Here is a 23,500-nt window from a genome sequence, read left to right as displayed (position 1 = left end):
CGGAAAGGAAGGGCTCTCAAAAATGATTACACTAATACGATCCAATAATGAAATAGGGATAGACTGAAGTAGGAGAGTGGCTGTGGGGAGAAGGTGGGGGTGTGATAGGCAGTCAAATGGACAGATCTTGGTACTGACTGAACAAGGACTGAGAGGTATAGAGAAATAAAGCTGATAGCCAAGTTTCTAGCACAGATGAGTGGATGGTTGATGTCAAACACAGGAAGAAGAACATATTTTGGAGAAGGTGATGAATTCATATTGAATGTGTTGGGATGAAGATGCCTTTGGAATATACTTGTGAGCTGCCTGGAGGTGCATGAACAAATAGGCATAGAACTCAGGAGGGAGATCAGGCTTGGGGACTTAAAAAAAAAATGCACTGAATAATGACTGCAGCCATGGAAATGGATAGACCTATCCAGGGAGAGACTGTAGAAGATAAAGTCAACCTGGTGACTCACATTTAAGGGATGAGGTTGGTCAGAGAGCCAGAAGGGAAATTGAGGCAGGCAAAATTCCTGGTGGTGGATGAAGATAAAATAACTTTGAGGAGGAGGGAATGGTGCATAATGCTGACTGCTGCTCATGGACAGTTAACACAGTTAACAAGTTCTGAGCAATATTCATTGAACAAACCATCTGGGAGACACTGGTGGTCCTGAGAAGAGCGGAAAAACAATTTTGATAGAATGTTGTGGTGTGGCGTTGATCTGAGAGAAAGTGGGGATAGTGAATGAAGCTGACTTTGTCTCCATGACTGGGTATGGTTAGGATGGGAAGAAGAGAAGTCTGCTTCTCTCTGGGTTCTCTTGGCCATGTCCCCCCACTGGCAGACCCAAGGAAGGAAGAAGGCAAGAGAAAACAATGACTAGGTGGAGGAAGTGGGGACTGAATCTACAAGGCCAATCACTGTCAAAGCAAAAATTGTCCTGGACAAGGGGAAACAGCAATAGACAAGCAAGGCCAGACCTCAGCTCCACCCAAACAAAGAGCAATAGTGTTACCAAAAGTCTGGTCCTTGTCCATGTGCCAAATCAGAAGTAATGAGGACAGGATTTGAGGATAAAGGAAAGAGAAAAATGTAAAGCACCAGTGGATTTAAAGAAGTAAGAGAGAATAAAGAGGTGAAAGCTGTACCAAGGATTGGGAGGATAAATGATGGTCTGGGATCTGTGCGAGGTCATGACATGTTGGAATTCAAGGCACTGGTGATTAGCCTTTTATGGACTCAGTTTCTATTTGTGCTAAGCATGGGTTTATGCTCAGGAAGAAATATTTTTTACTGTGGTTAGAGAGGTGACAAGGAACGGGTGCATTTCTGGGTTGTATTGAGAGCCCACTGGGTTTGAAGACCATGGATTATGGATTAATAGTATTCGCCTGCATAGCAAGGGGTGGTACCCTGCCTAAATGCTTAGTCTCAGGAAATGAAGATGGACTTAACTCTGATTTGGGATTTGCCAGATGGCAGTAGCCAGTGGACAAGGGGGAAAGATTGTTAAGGATATAGAAAGACAGTGTTTAGAATTTATTGTTCCCCTGGGCTTTGCTGAAAAGAGGTGAAGGTGAAGATTGCAGAGCCATGATGAACGGTGGGAAAGATGAAGAAGTTGGAGATGAGAGGGCTTTAAAAGTCCAAAGAGCAGGCATGGTGATGACAAACCAGTGAGAGACAGGGAAGCAGGGGTGAAACACTGTGGTTGGAGTCTGAACCATTGTACCCGAACTTTTCACAAGTGGTGATGAGACCAGATTTAGGCCATGGGTATGGCGGGTTGAGGAAAATGGAGGTTACGGTCACTAGAGAAGAGGTTGTCGGGCAACTGTGGGAATGGAGTGAGTCATGCACACAAACTCTGGAGTCACCCAGGATGATGGTGGGATCTCATGTGGATACTGTGAGCCAAGTAATGAGGTCATCTGTGGATACAGGGAAGTGACCAGAAATTCAGTTGGTGACAGAGTTGAGGACAGGGACATCAAGGGAGCAGATGAGACTTTTTTCCATGAGGGCAGAGAAGTCATGGTCTGGAAGTGACATTAGGGAGTGAGACAGTTGCCAAACCCACTTCCTGATCCTGGTGTTATCTGACTTAAGAGCCCATGTTCTCAAAAATGATCCTGTACTGTTCACTAAGTCTGAAGCTGAACTGACAACCAGTTTGCCTGGAAGTTGTACCTATACTTTCCTAATGTAAAAAAAAAAAATGATTACAGATAGGGTCTTCTCAGCTTTATTCAACCAGATTTATTCCTCTCTAATGAATTTTCTAAATCAGTGGTTGTAATTTTAAGGAATAAATCGTAGGCACATCAAATGCTACAAATAAAATGACATGTACTACAAAGCTCCTTTCATCAATATGAGCTAATCTTCGATATCTATGGTTAAAATTTAGGTGACACTGGGTGCGTAACTATGAAATCACTTCAGATGGCGTTACTGTGGCTGTTTGGTTGAAGTGTGGGTACAGATGCTGGTCTGTGGACCTGATCGGAAGCCTGTTTTGAACTTGAAGTACCCCAAGTATAAGCATATACCTTGCTATCTCTGACACAGGCTTGGCATCAGAGCCAGGCTGTTACACTGAAAATGATCAGACTAGAGAAATAGGGATAGTTGTGAAGTACCAAGGTAAAATTTAATCTGAAAATTCAAACCTCTATAATTAACGAGTTCACATGTCTGTGACTCTGCTCCTCAGATTTTTTTTTTAAGCTGATAAACAAACGCAGAGAACAAACAATAAGGTAAAAAGTAGGTGATAGAGGCTTGTGGAAATTTGCCTCTCTGGTGAACTGTACAGTGTATATGGGACAAAAAAAAATGCAGTCCAGGAGGCAGATAGTTGGTGGCCACAGAGCCCAGATAGATAAGAATTGCTAAATATGCTAGTGGTGACCATTGAAAATTTCATTCTGTCTTTGGACTTGACGTGCAGCTGGGAACCAGCTGTATTTCATTTTGCTTGGAAACAGGAACTCTTTGTCTGCTCCAAATGTTCTTGGCCCCCTCCCTCAATTTCATGGACTTTGGTTGTTAGTGGAAAAGTAGCTGTTGAAATAGAGGTTCACTCTTGGAAACTGCCACTCACCAGGACTCCTGGCAACCTTTGAGGGTTGAATTTAAGCCAAGCCTTTTTGTGACATGCAGCAAGGTAAAGGAGTCATTAAGTGGATTTCCCACGTGTTCATCTGTGGCTTCATTCATAGAAACGCATTGATAACTGTGCTACTTTAAGCACTGTCTTCCCAACTGAGAACACAGAAGGATGTAGCACCTCCTAGTGGAGGAAGTGTCATAGCATGTGTTCGACTGACAGACGTGAACAAATACACTAGTGAATATGTTAATGAAATGTGAGTGGCTATAAAACAGAAAAAGTATAAATAAGCCTTTCAAAAATTTTATGGACATATAATCTTTTTAAGATTTATTTTATTTATTTGAAAAGCAGAATGACAGAGAGAGAGGGAGAGACCTATCTTCCATCTGGTAGTTCACTCTCTAGGGACTGGGCTAGGTTAAAGCTAGGAGCTTGAAACTCCTTCTGGTTCTCTCACATGGATGGCAGGGGACCAAGACCTTGGGCCATTTTCCACTGGCTTCCCATTTTTTTTCAGGCTAGCAGAAAGCTATATCAGAAGTGGAACAGCTAGAACTTGAACTGGTGCTCACATGGGATGCTGGCATTGCAGATGGGGGTTAACCTGCTGCACTATATTGCCAGTCTCTTCTACCCAGTCTCTTAACGGTGGAATAATAACTGATCCAAGACCTCTTATAACTTCAGTGTTTGTAGGGTTTAATAATACACAAACTGCAGTGAGGTTCCTTTTGAGTGGAGCAAGAGGGGTTGAAATTGGCACAGGGCAAATACAGAGGCCTCTAGATATGGCTGGTGAGTTCTGTTTATTTTTAACTGGGTCATGGTTACAAAGTTGTTTGCCTCATCCACACTCATTTAGCTAAACATTGATTTTATAGTGTTTTCAGTATCTGTTCCTAATAAAAAGGTAAAAACTGGAAAATTTTTGTTAGCCATAACATCCCTTAAATTTATAGTCCTGAAAAGGAAAAATCTCCAAATGTCAAAGCATGTATGGGTTTGACACTTTATTTTGATCATACTTTCAAAGTGAAACTTAGATAGCTGTGAACGGCTATATTGCCAGGCCTCATAACATCATTAAGACTTGAGCTTTGATGTTCTCTGTGGCACAGGCCTTCCCCTCCCTAGCACCCCAGAGAAGTCCAAATTCAACAGCACACTCAGAAAATCTAGTTGCCATGGAGATGACCATTTAGGTTACAAGTTCATTTTCACGATCACTCAGAGGAGAAAACTATGAGTTACATGGGAAGCCATCTTTACCTTTTAAAAATCTTTTGCAGAGTTCCAAGTTTAGAAAAACCACATTTTGTTTGAGAAGTGAGAGGTGAGCAGATGCATTCCTAATGCTGAAACGTTGCTTCCTCCAAACGTGAAACCCCTGCAGATTTGCAGGTTAGGTTATTTAGGGAGAATCGAGGCTGGGGCAAGTCCACACGGGACTGCAATACTAAATCCAACATCGTTTAACTCCGAGTCATTCAATCCCAACTCAATTTCTTCAAGGCATTTGAGACTTCACCTGAAAAAGAATTTCAAGAAGGTTTTCACTTTCATACAATCCATTTGAGAACTGAGGGAATAAAGGTCTGAGGTGGAAAGACCCCAAGTCATTCCAGAAACACTTTCCAGGTTTCCATAATGGCTCATTGGCTCTCTGGGAAGGAGGAAGAATTGGGGAGAGCAAGGGATTTTTCTTAGATGCTCGGGCTGGGAAATGAGATTGGGATCTGGGCAACCTGGTCTTGGATCTCTGTTCATGTCTTGTACCTTTTTTAAAAAATGGTGTATTTATTTGTTTATTTGCAGGGGGGTGCTGGGAACAGGGCCAGGCCAAACACAAGAGCCTGGAACTCCACCTGGGTCTCCCATGTGGGTGACAGGGGCCCAAGTCCTTGAGCCATCATCTGTTGTCTTCCCAGGCACATTAGCAGGGAGCTGGATCCAAAGCAGAGCAGCTGGGGCTCAAAGTGGTACTCCAATATGGGATGCTGGCATGGCAAGCCACAGGTTTAACCCACTGCACCTGACTGCCAACCCTTCAAGTCTTTCACCTTCTCACGGACATTTCTATCCCTTCACAAGCACAGAATACAAGGATCACAACATGCGCCAGAGGCGGCTCCTTCTATGCTCATTGCTGAACCAGTCTCCCAGTGCTTTGAACTCTCTCTGTCTCTCTGTATTACACACACACACACACACACACACACTCTTAAATTTGAATTGTATGTGCATTATAAACAAGTGAGATAAGCTTCTTTTCCTTCTCCATAGCACTACATATGTCGAAATAAACTGTTGTAATTCATTTGATATTGTGGGACTACAAGTCATCAAAAAATAAATTTTTAAAACTGTTAAAATTGAATGAGAGCATGTGCACAGGGAGACCTGGACAAGAACCTTTGTTTTAGCATTGTTTATGCTAAGAAAAAATTGGGACCAATTCAACAGGAAAAGTGGTGAAATATGGTGTATCCAGATTATATATTACTAGGCAGCAGTTAGAGTGAAGTCTGTAGTGTTAACTGACATGGAAATATATATATGTACACTATATTATATATATATACACTATATATATATATATAGTAGGTATATATATATATATATACCTACTACTACTAATACGTTGTATAAACACATAAAGAAGGAACTGGGAAATTTAGGGGGAGTGGAGAAAAGGCACTTGGGTCTTTAGTGTTAGAAATTTTAAATATCAAAATCGCATTCATATGCTTGTGCGATTAAAAAATTTAAACTAGTCAGATTTCTACCTTGTTGGGATCTACTTTCTACAAGTCATTTTACGCGCCACCCCCCTCTGCAGGAGTATACATGCTGATGTGGTTGGAGTTCCCGTGGTAGCCTTGGTCTCATTGGCATTGAGTCTGAAGAGCTGAGGGGACATCACGGAGGAAATCCCCTCTGCTGTGTCTGCCTGGGATGCCTTGGAGAAGGGATGTTCTCAGCTCAGTCCAGTGTGTTAGGTTGCTCATTTACTTTTTTTTTAACTTTTATTTAATGAATATAAATTTCCAAAGTACAGCTTATGGATTACAATGGCTTCCCCCCCCATAACTTCCCTCCCACCCGCAACCCTCCCCTTTCCCGCTCCCTCTCCCCTTCCATTCACATCAAGATTCATTTTCAATTCTCTTTATATGCAGAAGATCAGTTTAGTATATATTAAGTAAAGATTTCAACAGTTTGACCCACATAGCAACACAAAGTGAAAAATACTGTTGGAGTACTAGTTATAGCATTAAATAACAGTGTACAGCACATTAAAGACAGAGATCCTACATGATATTTTTTTAAAAAATTAATTGTCTATGCAATTTCCAATTTAACACCAGGTTTTTTTTTTTCATTTTCAATTATCTTTATATACAGAAGATCGATTCTGTATATACTAAGTAAAGATTTCATCAGTTTGCACCCACACAGAAACACTAAGTGTAAAAATACTGTTTTAGTACTAGTTATACCATCACTTTACATTAGACAACACATTAAGGACAGATCCCACATGAGATGTAAGTACACAGTGACTCCTGTTGTTGACTTAACAATTTGACACTCTTGTTTATGGCGTTAGTAATCTCCATAGGCTCTAGTCCTGAGTTGCCAAGGCTATGGAAGCCTTTAGGGTTCGCCGACTTTGATCTTATTCCAACAGGGTCATAGTCAAAGTGGAAGTTCTCTCCTCCCTTCAGAGAAAGGTACCTCCTTCTTTGATGGCCCCGTTCTTTCCACTGGGATCTCACTCACAGAGATCTTTCATTTAGGTCGTCTTCTTTTTTTTTTTTTTCCAGGGTGTCTTGGCTTTCCATGCCTACAGTACTCTCATGGGCTCTTGAGTCAGATCCGAATGCCTTAAGGGCTGATTCTGAGGCCAGAGTGCTGTTTAGGACATCTGCCATTCTGTGAGTCTGCTGTGTATCCTGCTTCCCATGTTGGATCGTTCTCTCCCTTTTTGATTCTATCAGTTAGTATCAGCAGACACTAGTCTTGTTTGTGTGATCCCTTTGACTCTTAGACCTATCGGTGTGATCAATTGTGAACTGAAATTGATCACTTGGACTAGTGAGATGGCATGGGTACATGCCACCTTGATGGGATTGTATTGGAATCCCCTGGCACATTTCTAACTCCACCATTTGGGGCAAGTCCGATTGAGCATGTCCCAAATTGTACATCTCCTCCCTCTCTTTTTCCCACTCTTATATTTAACAGGGATCACTTTCAGTTAAAATTTAAACACCTAAGAATAATTGTGTGCTCATTTACTTTTAAAATTTTTTTATTTTTTTGAAAGACACAGAGACAGATGAGTGGAAATCTTCCCTCCTCTGGTTCACTCCCACAAGAGTTTATAGCAGCCAGGGGTGAGCCAGGCCAAAACCACGAGCCTGGAACGCCATCTGGATTTCCCATGGGGGTGGCAGGGGCCCAAGTAGTTGAGCCATCTCCTACTGCCTCGCAAGGTGTGCATTAGCAGGAAGCTGGAATCAGGAGTGGAGCTGGGACTCGAATGCAGGAGCTCCAGTATGGGATGCAGGCATCCCGAGTGGCATCTCACCTGCTTGCCAGCGTGTTAGTTTATTGTGCTGTATTAGAAAGCAGTCTCTGCCCCTCCCCTGCTGCCTGTTTGCTCAGCGTCCCTGGACAGAGGAGATAGAATCGTTAAGGGCCAACAAGTCTGAGAGTTTCCTGGAACCTTCAAAGAAGGTGCTGTCGTGCCCTGAACATTTCTTGTTCACTAGGAAGGAGGGGCTCACTGCCATTGCTGGCCCTGTGGACTTGCACTTGGCCCTTGTGTCCTGACTTGTGGGCCCATCTTATGGCCCAAGACATAAGGAACTCCAGGTGTCTCCCTTCAGTCGTAGTCCTGGAGGGAAGCTGCGGAATGAGTTGAGAAAGTGGATTTGGGCTTTTCCTTTGAACAGCAGTTTGTGCAGCATCCACCAGCGGCTTTGCAGATCTGGTTTTCATTACTGAAGTATTTTGTCCTGGGGCAGCCGTGGAAGCTGCCTGGATATTTCAATTAGTGTTGCCTGCTGGAACTCATTGACTGCAGAGTTCGCTGCCTGAAGCGTGTCCCATCAGGGCTCTCCACTGCCCAGGGGGAACTCCTAGACAGAATGCAGCATCCTGACTTCAGTCTAGAGAGCGGGTCTCATTCCGCATCCCCAGTTGCAAATCACTCGTAAAGTGCTACCTTGTCCCCATGGGTTCCACGTCCGACTCCTGTCACTACTGAGGGAGGTGACAGCCTTGAGAGCTGCCAGGTAGACCAGGCACAACCCCAAAACGGGGACCGCCTGGTGTCTGAGGCTATGCAGCAGGTGTTTAGTCGTTTTCCTTGAATGGCAGGGTAAGCATTCACTGTTCCATTTGGTCACGTGGATGGACTCCTTCCTCCCTCCCCTCCCTGCAGATGCTTCCTAACTGAGCTCCCAGGGCCACTCCATTTAGGAATATTTCGGAGGCTGCCATATATCTATTTGTTCACACATTCATTCAACAAACATTGACTCCCCGTTCTGCGTTAATGCACAAAGCAGTGGGAAAGACGCAGTCCTGCCTTCATAGGCTGCACACTAGGGAAGAGAACTTATTCTGGGGGTTGGTTCAGGCTGTTGTATAACTCAGCCAATGGACTGATCTTCCTTATCATCTTAAATCAGGGAAGGGCTGGTGGTCTCATACAACAGAGAGCTTTCCCGTGCCCCCTGAGGCCTCCAGCCCTACTTCATCTTCATCTCCTGCCTGGACGTTGCCCTGCCATCCTCCTCAGGGCCTTTGTAAAATGATCATCTTGTGCAAAAGCACAAAATGCCATGGATTCCATTGCTTATAATAGGTACTTTGTGACCAGAGGCATTTAAAAAAAAAAAAAGTGAAAAAATAGTTTTTTATAAATTAATGTTTTTCCTTCCAGACCTGGGTGCTTTGTCCTTATTCATCCTCTGCCCATGCAGCTGAATCAGATTTGAAGGGCAAAATAATACCAGACTCATTGTTGCATGTTACATGAGAAATGTATTAGGAGCCTGGGGTTCTCTGACATGGAGCCCAGCTTGAGCCAGCTTAGGAAGAAAGAGAAGGAGGTAGTTGTATAGGGTGCAGGGGTATCTTAAAAAATCAAAACCAGAAATACAGACTCAAAAGAAGCACAAAAAGTCACTGGAATGACTTCTCTGCCCATCTTCCTTATCCATCCACCTACCCATCATCCATCCATCCCTCTCTCCTCCCCTCCTCTTCCCTCTCCTCTCTTTTTTAAAAGATTTTATTTATTTATTTATTTATTTATTTGAGAGGTAGAGTTACAGAGAATGAGAGGGAGAGACGGACAGAAAGGTTTTCTGTCCTCTGGTTCACCCCCCAAATGGCCACAATGGCTATCCGAAGCCAGGAACCAGGTGCTTCTTCTGGTCTTCTACACTGGTGCAGGGGCCCAAGGACTTGAGCCATCCTCTACTGCTTTCCCAGGCCATAGCAGAGAGCTGGATTGGAAAAGGAGCAGCCGGGACTATAACCGGCACCCATATGGGATGCAGGCGCTGCAGGTGGAGGATCAACCCACTGAGCCACAGTGCTGGCTCCTCCTCTCCTATCTCTTGTCCTTAGTCTTTCTCTTCCCCTTCTCCCTTTCTCCCTCCTTGGCCCGCTTCCTCTTCCACTTTCTCTGTCTCTTGTTCTTCCCTCTGTCTCTTCCTCTCTCTCTCCCCTACCCTCTTACTTTTACCCCATCCTTTACCCTACCTGACTTTCTCTGCTTTTCGGGTCTTTGTGTTCAGTCAAATGCAGCAGCCCCACAGCTTCTAGGTTTAGCTTCACAGGACCAGCCACATCACAGATACTCCCTTTAAATCAACTGTGGCCAGAAGCCAGGGCCATATTGTTCCAAAGTGGCTCCTGGGGGCCGCTCTTCTGGATGCTGTTTAACATCTGGAAAAGGGAAGCATTTTAAGCATAGTCAGATAGAAAAGCATTGTGACATGTCTGTCCATGACTAGGGATGGTCAGATGGGCCTTGCCCTGAACCCATCTGGGAGAGAGCGTGTGGCTAGGACGTCAGGGCTTGTGTAGAGGTTCTGAGATCAGCCTTGTTTAACATGAGAATCACAGAGGCAGCTTTCAATGATCTGGAGGGCTCCATTGTGGGAGGGGTGACAGGTGTGTTACCTGTCTCATTCTAGAGTGAAACCACTGTGGAAATTATGGAATGGGAACTTGTGCCTGCAGACTTCAAATGCTCAAAAGACATCTACAGGATAAAGATATGTGTTCATTTCCTGATTGCCTGTTGGGGAGGGAATTTTAAATGCTTCATACAAAGAAAAATTTTTGTACCATGATTTTAACAAAGAGGAAGATGTATTTTTAAAAAGATTTATTTATTTGCAAGGCAAAATTATACAGAAAGAGGGAAAGAAGGAGAGGGAGAGGGGGAGAGAGGTCTTCCATCCACTGGTTTACTCCCCAAATGCCTCAGCAATCAGGGCTCGGCCAAGCCTGGTGACTCCATCTGAGTCTCCCACATGGGTGCCGGGGCCTAAGCACTGGGACCATATTCTGCTGCTTTCCCAGGTGTATTAGCAGGAAGCTGGATTGGAAGTGGCACACCTTTTCTTTGAAGGCAGGAGAGAACTTCCATTTTGCCTATGGCCTTGTCTAAATACTGACAGTTTGTGGTCACAAAAGGTTTCCATAGCCTTGGCAGCTCATGGCAAGAGCCTCATTGACGTCATAAATAAGAGAGTTAATTGTTAAATTAACAACAGAAGTCACTGTGCACTTACTCCCCATGTAGGACCTCTGTCCTTAATGAGTTGTACCATGAGAATTAACTGCAAATCTTGTTCTCAAACTGTACTTATATGTTGTGTGTGTGTGTGTGTGTGCGAGTGCAAACTGTTGAAATCTTAGTATAGAGTGGGTCTTCTGTATATAAAGTTAATTAGAAATGAATCTTAATGAAGAATGGGATGGGAGAGGGAGTAGGAGGTAGGACGGGAATGGGGGTGGGAGGGCGGATATGGGAGGAAGAATCGCTTTGTATTCCTGAAGTTGTACCTATGAAATTTACATTCATTAAATAAAAGCTTTAAAAAAAGAAAGGAAGAGATACACAGTTATGGGATGCCTGCCGTTGCAGATGACCCCTCAGTCTGCTGCACCACAATGCTGGCCCCAGGAAAGAAGTATTTTGCTCCAGTCTGCAATTCATAGCCTTCAAGCATCATACATTTGATGCTTAGGTCACAAGAGTTTCCCAGGCCCCCAGCCTGGGGACAGATAAAGTGGGAATGTCAGTGACACGCCCCTCTCTTAAGGGAAAAAGGGCCAGTTGTTTGTTCCTCTCAGTCCCCAGCACAGCGGTTTCTGGAATTCCTTCTCACCTCCATCACTTCTCTGTCCTTTCTGCCACCTTTAGACTTCGTGGCCTGTGTGAGGGTTTAGTTATAGGGCGCCCCTTCCAGGTCTGCAGTCAGTGTTGGCAATGCTGTGCTGTGCACACCACTGACCGTCACCACAGCCTCTGATCGTGTCACTTGCTCTTTCCAAAGTCCTGGCTCGAGTCGGGGGAGCTGAGGCAACAGGACAGTCCTGCTTGTGCAGGGTGCATTAACCAGGTGCCCTATGGGAAACCTCAGTGATGCTCTTGACCCTTTCCCTCCTGGGGCCCTAATGCCCCCTTGAGCTGGGCTCATTCATTGTTGCTGTACATTGCTTTGGCAGTCACAGGGCTTCCTGTTTTTATGCATGTCTTGTTTTTCAGTACTACTTGGTGAAGCCATTTGGATTCAAAAAGAGGCAGATGTGCCAAAAGTCTTCTAAAAGTTCATGGAAAATATACTTCATGAAAAAAAAAAAACTATGCATGAATTTTTTAAATGTTTGCAAGAAAACAAACTTTTAATTCCATTTTTCCATGAACTTTTTGAAATGGACTCTCATACACGTGTAAAGCATGATATTGATCTTGAAAGAGTTTCATCTTGACATCTTGAAATATGTCACCTCTTTTTTTTTTTTTTACTTTTATTTAATGAATATAAATTTCCAGTGTACAGCTTATGGATTACAATGGCTTTCCCCCCCCCATAACTTCCCTCCCACCCGCAACCCTCCCCTCTCCCGCTCCCTCTCCCCTTCCATTTGCATCAAGATTCATTTTCAATTCTCTTTATATACAGAAGATCAATTTAGTATAAAGATTTCAACAGTTTGCACCCACATAGAAACACAAAGTGAAACATACTGTTTGAGTACTAGTTATAGCATTAAATCACAATGGACAGCACATTAAGGACAGAGATCCCACATGAGGAGCAAGTGCACAGTGGCTCCTGTTGTTGACCCAACAAATTGACACTCTAGTTTATGGCGCCAGTAACCATCCTAGGCTGTCGTCATGAGTTGCCAAGGCTATGGAAGCCTTCCAAGTTTGCCGACTCTGATCATATTTAGACAAGGTCATAAAAGACAGAGTGAGGATAGTAACCAATGATCCTAAGAGTGGCATTTACCAGGTTTGAACAATTATACAGCATTAAGTGGGGAAGAGGACCATCAGTACACACAGGTTGGGAGTAGAGCCATTGGTGGTAGAGTAGAGGTTATGATTACAAAGGAATGAGGCCCAAGTGCACTAGACAGGGCCTAGAACAAGGGACAGAGTCATTATTAGAGGAGCTAAGAAAGGTGCTGTCTAAGCTACAATGATGTTTTCTGATTGAGAGGCAAATAGAACCTGATAGAAGGGGCTTGATAATAATCTGGTGGGCTTTAGGCCTTGTAAATTCAGAGGCCCAGACCTATCTATCTCTTCACATGGGGTATATCCTAAGGGAGGTGTGAACCTCCTAGGGGAAGGCACTCTGTTGACTTTCATTACTTGGCTGGCCTGGGAGGAGAGCTGGCCAGGTAAAGGCAGGGGGCATCTCTAACAAGAAATTTACAGTTCTACCTGCAATGTTGCTGACCCTACTTGACCATCCCCTCAAATATGTCACCTCTTAAGAGACTCAACACCCATGCCTGCCATATAGTTACTTAAAAATGGAAGATCAGGGGGCAGCGGCCATGGCGGGCGAGCCGCCTCCGCTGGAGGAGCGCCGACAGCTGCGGGAAGAGCTGAGTGAGTTCGTGGAGAGCTGCTGCCAGACTCTGGAGGAGGTGACGGCGTCGCTGGGCTGGAGCCTGGAGCAGCTGGATGGCAGGGAGGAGGCAGCGGCGGAGGATGACATTGTGATATGTCCTTATGATTTGAATCATCATACGCCCAGGTCATCGTTAGCAAGGTACATGGAATCTTGCAGATTGAGAAAACTGGGCTATACCAAGGAAGAAGAGGAAGAAATGTATAATCCTGAGTTTTTCTATGAGAATGTGAAGGTACTTTCAGTTACTTTGAATGAGGACTCACAATTCCACATGATTAAACAAGCTAGAACTGCAATTGGAAAAGATGGTGATTATAACCAAATAATTGGGGGATTTACTCTTCGTCGCCTGTTGAAGTTCCTCTGAATCACAAACGGTCTGTTTGTGATCTGACCCAAGCCGACCGCCTTGCCCTCTACGATTATGTAGTTGAGGAGACAAAGAAGAAGCGCTCCGATTCTCAGATCCTTGAGAATGACAGTGATCTCTTTGTAGACTTGGCTGCCAAAGTCAATCAAGATAATAGTCGAAAAAGTCCAAAATCTTACCTTGAAATCCTGGCAGAAGTAAGAGATTATAAGAGAAGACGGCAGTCCTACAGAGCTAAGAATGTTCACATAACCAAGAAATCATACACTGAGGAAGGAAGAGAGGCGATCAGCTTCGGTAGAGTCACGACAGTCTGGTGGAAGCTATTTTGACGCCGAGTGTTCTTGGCATAGACGGGGTCGGAGTAGGAGCCCACATAAGAGAAAAAGAAATAAAGATAAAGACAAAAGCAGTGAGTCAAGAAGAAGGAAAGAGAGGGATGGGGAAAGGCATCATAGTCATAAAAGAAGAAAGCAGAAAATATGAATGCAGTATTCGTGCATGTTTTAATTATGCTGTGTCATGATAACCGGTATGCTGATATTTAATTGGAACTGCTTTGCATTGGAGAATGTGTTTATATGATTGGTTTGGTGCTCATTATTTTTTAATAAATACATATGCTTCAGATTATGAATAAAAAAAAAATGGAAGATCAGATCTCTGGGGCACATTGGTTTGTGTTTTTCTTTTGTTAGTATTACTGTTAACGGTTTCTGCTTTAAGCAAGGAAAGTGGGTTATCATGTGACTGTGAATTGCCAGACTTCAGTGGGGTGTGATTCAGAATGATCTATGGCTTAGAATTTAAGTGGAAAAGTGTTTGTCTTCCCAGCCCAGTGTATACATGTCTGTTTAACCCATGATACAACTGAATTAGTCACTACACATCTCCAAAGAACTTGGCAATAAAAAGCACCTCTTGAAAGTCTAACAATGAAGTAAAACAGAACTCTAAAATTGACCTTGATATGCTGTTTTGTTTTCATGAGCGTTGATGTTTGAGGTACCTTTAATTGGCACTAAAGGGACAACTGAGTGTTTCATGGAAATTTGTGGAAATTCTCAGAGATTCTTGGGCCCCTCAAGTGTTTTGGAAGATACTGGTGCTTTATTATTGTGAAATTATATGGGAGAATGCATTTGTATATGGTTTATTTACTTCAGTTTACTTAATGATTTAACTAATATTTGCCTTGCAAAAGGGAGATAGGAAAATAAATTTCTCTGAAGTAAATGGGGAAAGGGGGAGTGAAGAGAAACCTGAAGAAGATATGAGTAGGGGTTGGCCTTGTGGTGTAGCGGGTTAGGCTGTTACCTGCTACCTGCTACCCATGTAGGCACTTGTTTGAGTCCTGGCTGCTCTACTTTCTATCCAGTTTTCTGCTATTGCACCTGGGGTAGCAGCGGAGGATGGCCCAAGTGCTTGGGACCCTGGGCCCATCAGGAAGGCCTGGATGAAGCTTCTAGCTCCTGGCTTCAGCCTGGCCCAGCCCTGGCTGTTGAGGCCACTTGGGGAATGAACCAGCAGATGGAAGCACTCTTTCTCTCTCTCTTTCTCTCTCTCTCTTTCTCTCTCTCTCTCTCACTCTGCCTTTCAGATAAATAGGTAAATCTTAAATAAAAAGAAAAAGATGTGGGTATTGAGGAGAGAAATCACCTGAAGATGGAAATAGAGGGGGATTGGAGAGTGGATGCACCTGACAGTACCTGGTCTTCCCACTGGGGATGGTTGAAGCTGAGACCACACTGCTTCTCACATCTTTCATAAATGGGCATAATGGACTCAAAACAGCATGATTGGGTCCTAATGTGGTGATTCTTCAAATATGATTTCTTCCAAGGAATGACCTGCCAATTATGAACTGAGATAAAAGTACAAGTCCCTACTTTGGTGAGTGATGAAGTATCCCATAAAATACCAGTTTTTACTTAGAACTGAGGGTTGCCAGCACAGCCTACGAAGTGAGGTTCCAAGGGGCTCTAGGAACTCAAATTGGCATGTTGCTGTAGAGTCTCATTAGTCCAAGGGCTGCAGTAAGTTGTACTAAAAAGCCTGATTTCCATTTAGCAACAAAGCTACTATAATGTGGCCTGCGTGTAAATAGTTGGGATTTCTAAAAGAGAAAGGAGTAGCATGCCCAGAGTGGGCAATAAAGAGACTTGTGCGCCATTGATCTAGGAAAGTTCTTCTCAGTGCAGGCATCAGAATTGTCTACAGCACTTTTGAGAAGTACAAGCTTCAGTCTAGTACATGAGCATCCATCCTCTCCCTGGCAGACCACGCCTTCCTCTTGTTGGCCATAACTCATTCACGTGTCTGCCCCAAACCAATTGTGGCACAGGGAACTGGATGTGAAGTTTCATCTCCTGGGGATGGGTCACTGCTGACTGAACAAAGCCTTCATCACTGTGCTTTCAGCTTTATGGTATGCACAGTTTAGCTTAAAGACAAAGAGAGGGTGGGCTGGCGCAGCGGCTCACTAGGCTAATCCTTCGCCTGCGGCGCCGGCACCCCAGGTTCTAGTCCCGGTTGGGGTACTGGATTCTGTCCCTGTTGCTTCCTCTTCCAGTCCAGCTCTCTGGTGTGGCCCAGGAAGGCAGTGGAGAATGGCCCAAGTGCTTGGGCCCTGCACCCACATGGGAGACCAGGAGGAAGCACCTGGCTCCTGGCTTCGGATCAGCGCAGCACGCTGGCCATAGCGGCCATTTGGGGGGTGAACCAACGGAAGGAAGACCTTTTCTCTGTCTCTCTCTCTGTCTAACTCTGCCTGTAAAAAAAAAAAGACAAAGAGAGAAAAGGGTCTCTGTCTACAAAGATCATGGACTGTTCATTTAGAATAAATAAAATTTTAAGAAAGCATTGGGTTAGCTCATCTATACAGGCAAGAGTAAAACCAACCCTTACTGAGTACCTACCTACCAGGATGCAGAACACTTTATATGTCATCTGTTTTCCTCCTTGCCTCAATCTTCTGAGCTTAGTGGTATCCCCTGCATTTGACAGATTGAAGTAGGAGTTGAGAGAATTTGGGGGATTTGAATTGGATCCCCTTTGTAGAATGGGAGTAGCCACAGTTGATATCCTTCTTAGGGTCCATGTTTGTTTATTTGTTTCTTTGTTTTATTTTATTGTGGCAGCCTACCAAGCTGTCTCCAAGCTGTGTTCCCCCTCCTGTTTTTGCGAATGTGACTTCGCCAATTGCATTCCATTCTTATGCTTTGAGTTTATGTGCCAGGTATGGAGTGGACATGTGTGTCTTCTCAGAACTAATGCACACAGGAACTCTTTGAACCAGCACAGTAGTGTCCTTTCTAGTTCAGTTTTGCCCAGAATGTGTTGATGGATGATTTTAAACAAGTGGTCCGTTACGTGAGGTAATGATGGTTTGCAAGTGATAGCATGCTCCCCTGGCCAGCTTCTACATCATTTCAACCATGCTGTATAATAAAAAAAAAAAAGATAGTTGCACAGTAACTCTTTTGGGATGCAGTTGTGGCAGTAGCCAGAGATACGTGTTTGACTTTAACTCATTATCTCACAAAATGGGAATTCATTTAATAAAGAAGATGAGTTCACACAGATACAGCACACTATAGCTCTTCTTAAGAGTTGTTGATGTATTTGCTGAGGTGGATTAGTGGGTTCATGTGTTCTGATCCTAGGGAAAGAAAAGAATAAGAGCAGCATGCAAATCTAATAATGGAAGGCGAGTAAGTCTGCAGGCACTGACCTAAAATAAGTTCAATTTCTTATAATTAGAAAATGGATCTTGAAGGGGCCTTGCCGAAAGGTGATGAGATGGTGAGGAGGGGTAGAGGATTTCTGTGAATGAGCTCTCTTATCACACATTATCAGGTTAGGCATAAGAAATATGATTCATTGTATAATGCTTTAGTTATTGATTCCATAGGAGTTTGCCTTGTGCTTCAGCTCTAGCTGACAGGTAACTAACTGGCGTACAGAGGAAGTATTGCTTACTTATGTAAAGAATGCGTGTAAGAGAGTGAAAGTTCCCTGCGGTTGCTTGAGTTAGACTTGGTTGCTTATGTAGGCTGTCTTTTCTCTGGGATGCCTGCCTCAATTCTCTGTTGCCCTGGGGAGCATATACCCTGTTGTGACACCTCCCCTATAAAGCCCTATGGCCTTCCTCTCCCAGGAACCCATACTTTCCATTCCATTCCATTCCATTTCAATGTGCTTTGTTTGTGTATTGACTGCTTCCTCACCCACATTCCTGACTAGATAGTGACTGCAAGGCCCTTAAGGACAGAGGGAGTGGCTCATTTTGTCTTGGTTTCCCCAGCACCCTGGAACAAAGACCACAGCACACACTAAGTGACTGTTACAAAAGTAATTCAGGGAAACTTGGGGCTGTCCTGCTCACTGTGAATGGAGGACTAGAAACTGACATTTCTAACTTCTCCATCCATCCCAAAATTCTGGGGTGAAAAGGTATAAAGTATTGCTTTCTGCACACACAGCAGTCTTGCATGGTGTATTTTCCATCTGTTCTGTTGTCTTCTCTCTCTCTTCATTCTCAGAACTGCAATTTCCTATCTTGGCCAGAACACCAATGGAGGTGGGCTTACTCCACTTTCATAGTCTCTCATTAAGATCTCAGAACTAAAATAATCAGTTATGTTGGTATCATGTGCACATGTTTTAAAAAATTGTTAATTTTTATGTAAATAACCAGTGCAAAAACAACTTGATTTGAAATTTCATTGTGTAGATATTTAACAGAGGTGCTTAAGGTAGGCAAACAAACAAAAAAAGACAAGATTGGGAGAAGGAAAAGAATTTTCTGTTTAAATAGCATGGCTCAGTGTCCCTAATGGGGTGCCCCAGGTGAGTACAATGTGGCAGAATTGAGTTGAGAAACTGACATATATTTATTTATTTAAAAGACAGAATCACAGAGATAGGGAGAGACAAAGAGATCTTCCATTTGTACCCTTAGTCCCCAAATGGCCACAATAGCCAGTGCTGGGCTAGACTAGGCCATAACCAGGAAGCTCCCATGTGGGTAACAGGGCCCTCGAGGACAAGGGCCATCTTCTGCTGCTTTCCCAGGTGCATTAGCAAGGAACTGGATTGGAAGTGGAGCAGCTAGGACCCCAACCAATGCTCATATGAGATGCTGGCATCGCGGGTGGCAACTTAACCCACAGCATCACAACACCGGGCTCTGAATGTGACTTCCCTAGAACTGGTTGTTCTCATAGGCTCCAGGGTTGGCAATCTTGGTGAACACATTGTGTGTGTGTTTGCATGGGGGCCTGAGAGCCCAAGAGAGGATCTGCTCAGTTCTCCAAACTGGAGATGGTGCTCATGTTTGACCAACAAAACACATGCAGACCCAAGGTCTGATCTCAGGTCCAGCTGAGGGAAGCCTGTGGGAACCTACCTCTGCTACCTCCCTTAGGGGGAAAAAAGAAGCTGTTAAGGAAAAAGTAAGAATAACATTAGCCCAGGCGGCAGTTGCAGTCACTAGGGAGCGCAGAGTGTGTTTGTTTAATTTTAACTGTAAAACCCTGGCCAGTGTTTCTAAACCTGGCTTGGGATAGCAGAATGGCCTTGGGGGAGGGGAGGAAGACAAAGAATGCCTGCTTGTTGGTGTCTGCTGTACTGTGTGCTGCGTTTCATTTTTTAAGATGTTTTTATGGGGCCAGCATTGTGGCGCAGTGGGTTAAACTTCTTTCTGCGATGCCGGTATCCCCTGTGAACACTGGTTGGAGTCCCAGCTGCTCCACCTCTGATCCAGTCCCCTGCTATTGTGCTTGGGAAAGCATCTGAAGACAGTCCAAGTGCTTGGGCCCCTGCCTTCTATGTGGGAAACCCTGATGGAGTTCCAGGCCTGGCTCAGCTCCAGCTGTTGTGGCCGTCTGGGGAGTGAACCAGAAGATGGAAGATTTGTTTCTGTGTCTTCCTCTCTTCTTGTCACTCTGCCTTTCAAATAAAGAAATCCTTCTTAAAAATATTTGTTTATTTATTTGAAAGGCAGAGAGATAGACACAGACACATATACATAGAGAGAAATCTGTCTGCTGGTTCACTCCCCAAATGCCCATGGTAACCAGGGCTGGACCAGGCTGAAACCAGGAGCCAAGAACTGCATGCTGATCTCCCACTTGGGTGGCAGGGGCCCAAGTATTTGGATCATCCTCTGCTGCTTTCTGAGGTGCATTAGCAGGGAACAGGATAGGAAGTAGAGTAGCTGGTACTCAAAGTATAGGATGCTGTCATTTGCAAGCCAGATCGAACTGTGCTGCGCCACAATACCTGTCCTGTGGGTGGTGTTTCATGATCGTGACAGATCTCCATGTAAGGAACAAGTCACCATTTACCAGTGATGTCCCTGAAGCTCACGTCCTGCTGAAGTCATGCAGTTGCCATAGAGAATGTCTGCACTAAAACCCAGGCCTGATTCAGCCTGAAGTCATCTATGTGGTTCCCCGTGCAGGCTCTTCAAATCAGCAAAGGGTGAAAGCTGGTGAGGACCCCTTCATGCTGCCCCAGGTTTGGCTGGAATGTCAGATTTTGGGTTGCATGTCTGAAGAAGAGGTGGATCTTGAGTCTCTGAGTCCCCAGATACTTGGAGAGAAAAACCAGCTGTTGCAATGGGGAGCTTTTCAATGGGAGGTGGGGTTTTCCATAGGGGTTAGTACTGTGGTCTTTTTTTCCCATGGATGGATGTGAACCCCATCCCAACACAAATACATATGAGAGCCTATGTACATGCATGTGTGTGCACACACATGCACACACATACACACATATGCAGGGCATGTGTATTCTCCCAGAGTTCTGCTTCCCCTTCTCCTGGTCGTAGCACATGTCTCTCTGAGGCTGAACTTTGCCCTGATGAAGGGCAGCATCTGGTGGGGACTCGGCAATCAGGGTCCAGAGAGCTTCCTTGACCTTTACACCTCCCACAGTGCCTGGCACGAGAGTCATGCAGGGGTGATGCTTGAGGTGAACTGTGACCGATGACATAGGCAACCACGAGATATCCTGGTGCCACCACCTGTCCCACTCTGGGAGTGCAGACTCAGAATAAATGCAGCCGAGATGACTGTAAACATCACAATAAAGTATTCCCCACAGGCCCTGGGGGAAGCCATTGGCTCTCCTGGGAGTTGTTTTCTGGCCTCAGACACTGGGCTTTTTCGGGGTGACCTCAGATCTAGGGCCAGAATAAAGAAGCCTGCAATCACACAAGTGCTCTTACATGTTTACGTTTGACAGGCCCGGCATTTCTTGATAATTATTGGAAAATATTGAACTTCACAGTGTGTAAAATAATCAGCCTGTGTCTAATGAGCCAGCTGTGTAAGTCTGCATATATAGAACTCTGTCTTTTTGACTGCTGAAATAGTCCTTTTGTTTTGGTTTGGTTTTCTGCTTAGTAAAAAAAAAAATGATCTCAAAAATAGCCATGTGGGGTGTCTTCAGCTGTCAGTTACCTTTAGAAAGCAAATTATTTTGAAGCAGTAGAGCCTTACACATTCTAAAGTCATGGACTGGAAGCCAACTATCAAGAGTGTAAATATGTCCTTTGCAGTGGAAATACGGACAGATTCTTCTCTCATTCCAACTCCAGTGCCGTACCTCCACTCAAATGTCTCCACTCAAATGTCGTGACGAGACAGCTTCTTGACTTGGCCAGGCTGAACAGGTGCAAAAGATCCAGGGCATAAAGCAGCAGGTTCCTGATCCTCCTGAGGGCTCAACTATCGAGTGTCCTTCTGCCAGGCCGATTGGGCTCCCCAGCAGGTGCAGGAAAGGCTCCAGCCTTGAGATGGGACAAGTCTCGTTGCCTGAGTGCCAATCCTGGCCCTGCCATGTAGTACTATGTGAGTGCCACCAAATTAGATAATGTTGCGAAGCTTCAGTCTTGCTATCTGTAAAATGGGAATGACGATGACTGTACCCACCTCACAAGGAAGCTGTGTTGGGAGAAGGCAGTGAACCATTGTGTCAGCTCAGCCTGGGCTCACACTAAGTGGCCAGCTGATATCTGCTGTTGGCTCTTTGGTATTTTGCTCTTGAGGGCCACATTAATCTTCTGTCGCTGCCAAACAGTAATCTGAAGCTGATTGCCATTTTCAAAAGCAACATTCTTTTTTTTTTGGTAAGGTCACTTCTTTACTTGCAAGGCAGAGAAACAGGAGGAGAGGGAAAGAGACAGAGAGAGCTTGCTCCCCTCTGTGGGCATTTTGAGAGTGAACCAAAGTGGGTAGAGGAACTCACTCTCTGTATCTTTCTACCTCTCAAGGAAATAAATAAAATAAATAAATAATCTTTAAAATACAGGGAAGTGCTTGGCAGAGTGCTTTAAGATGCCGCTAAGCTCTGCCCCGATTCCAACTGACCGCTACTGTGTACCCTGGGGATTGAGTTCCCAGCTCAAGGTTTTGTTGCAGGCATTGCATTTGGGAAGTAAACCAGGGAATGACAGCTCTCTGTCTGTCTGCCAGAGAAGTAAAATAAATAAGAATTATAAAATCACTCAATAAATAAGGTGACGTAGGGCAGTTATTGTAGTGCAAAGGGTTAAGTTGTGATTTGGCATGCCTACATCTTCTATCAGCAAAGTGCTGGTTCAAGTCCCAGCTCCTCCATTTCCAATCTAGCATTTCCTGCTAAAGTGCCTGGGAAGACAGTAGATGATGGTACAAGTCCTTGAGTTCCTGCCACCCACGTGGGAGACCCAGATGGAGTTCCAGGCTCCTGGCTTTAGCCTGACTCAGCCATGGATGTTACAGGCATTTGGAGAGTGAACCAGCAAATAGAAGATCAATCAATCTCTCTCTCTTCCCTTCCCCCTCTTCCTCTCTCTTCCCCTCCCTCTCTCCTTCTCTGTCACTCTGCCCTCCAAATAAATAAATAGTGGTAAAAACAAAGCAATAACAAGCAAACAAAAAAACAAGAACCATGATGGCCCTGGTGTTTTCAAAGATGAATCAAACGTGATGTGTGTTGGCATGGAGCTTGTAGTCCAGCTGAGGATAGCCTTCAGAGCAGGGTTCCACGTATCATGGAAATGTTCAGAAAGCATCATGAGAGCCGCGCTGGCCCTGGCTGACCCTGTCTCCTAAAGCCCACCCAACAGTCGGAGCTTCCAGTCTATGAGCTCACCTAGTGTAATGAGCCCCTGGAACATCACTGGGGGAATGTTCTGAGCACGTTTCATCCAGTCAGGAACTTACTGGTGTTCACTGGATGGGACTGCTCGACACTTTAGAAGATGTTTGTCATCTCTGTCGTCCCAACTCTTAAATGTCACTGTGCCTCCTAGTCTCTGTGACAGTCAAGAAAAGTAAATCCAACCATGCATTTCCAAATGCTGCGTGACCCTCTGCGGGATGATCCTGCCCCAGGCTGGGGACCTGTGTACAGTCTAGCCTGCTCTTACCCCATAGTTCTGTTAACCCCCTTCAGTGACCAAATCCTTCCAGGAGTTTGCTTCCTTAGAACTGTGGTTTGATGGTGTGCAAAGGTTGTGTATCTGAACACACAATTAACTTAATGCGGTATCAACCAAGGGGAAAGAAGTGTCATTTTGTAGTAGGGAAAAATCAGTTGGGATTTAGGAAACGCCTCTATCTCCCTTGATTATTTTTAATAAAATCTTTTTAAAAAATATATATTTGAAAGACAGCATTACAGAGAGAAGAGAAACACAGAGAGGGATCTTCCATCTGCTGGTTAACTCCCCAAATGGCTGCAATGGCTGGGGCTGGGCTAGGCCGAAGCCAGGAGCCAGGAGCCTCTTCCAGATCTTCCATGTGGATGCAAGGGCCCAAGGATTTGGGCCATCTTCT

The 23,500-nt window shown here is 44.5% G+C and overlaps 1 protein-coding gene and 1 pseudogene across 7 annotated transcripts in view; both read left to right on the top strand.

Moving 5' to 3' along the window:
- The window catches only part of PALM2AKAP2 (PALM2 and AKAP2 fusion), a 371,129-nt gene that overhangs the window by 33,842 nt on the left and 313,787 nt on the right, over nt 1-23,500 (top strand). The gene's annotated exons all lie outside the window — the stretch shown is intronic.
- On the top strand, nt 13,221-14,260 carry LOC133771200 (U11/U12 small nuclear ribonucleoprotein 48 kDa protein-like; annotated as a pseudogene).

The sequence above is a fragment of the Lepus europaeus genome, chromosome 12 (assembly GCF_033115175.1).
Source record: "Lepus europaeus isolate LE1 chromosome 12, mLepTim1.pri, whole genome shotgun sequence".
In the NCBI taxonomy this organism is placed as follows: Eukaryota; Metazoa; Chordata; class Mammalia; order Lagomorpha; family Leporidae; genus Lepus; species Lepus europaeus.
This window is presented reverse-complemented; position numbering and strand designations above follow the sequence as displayed.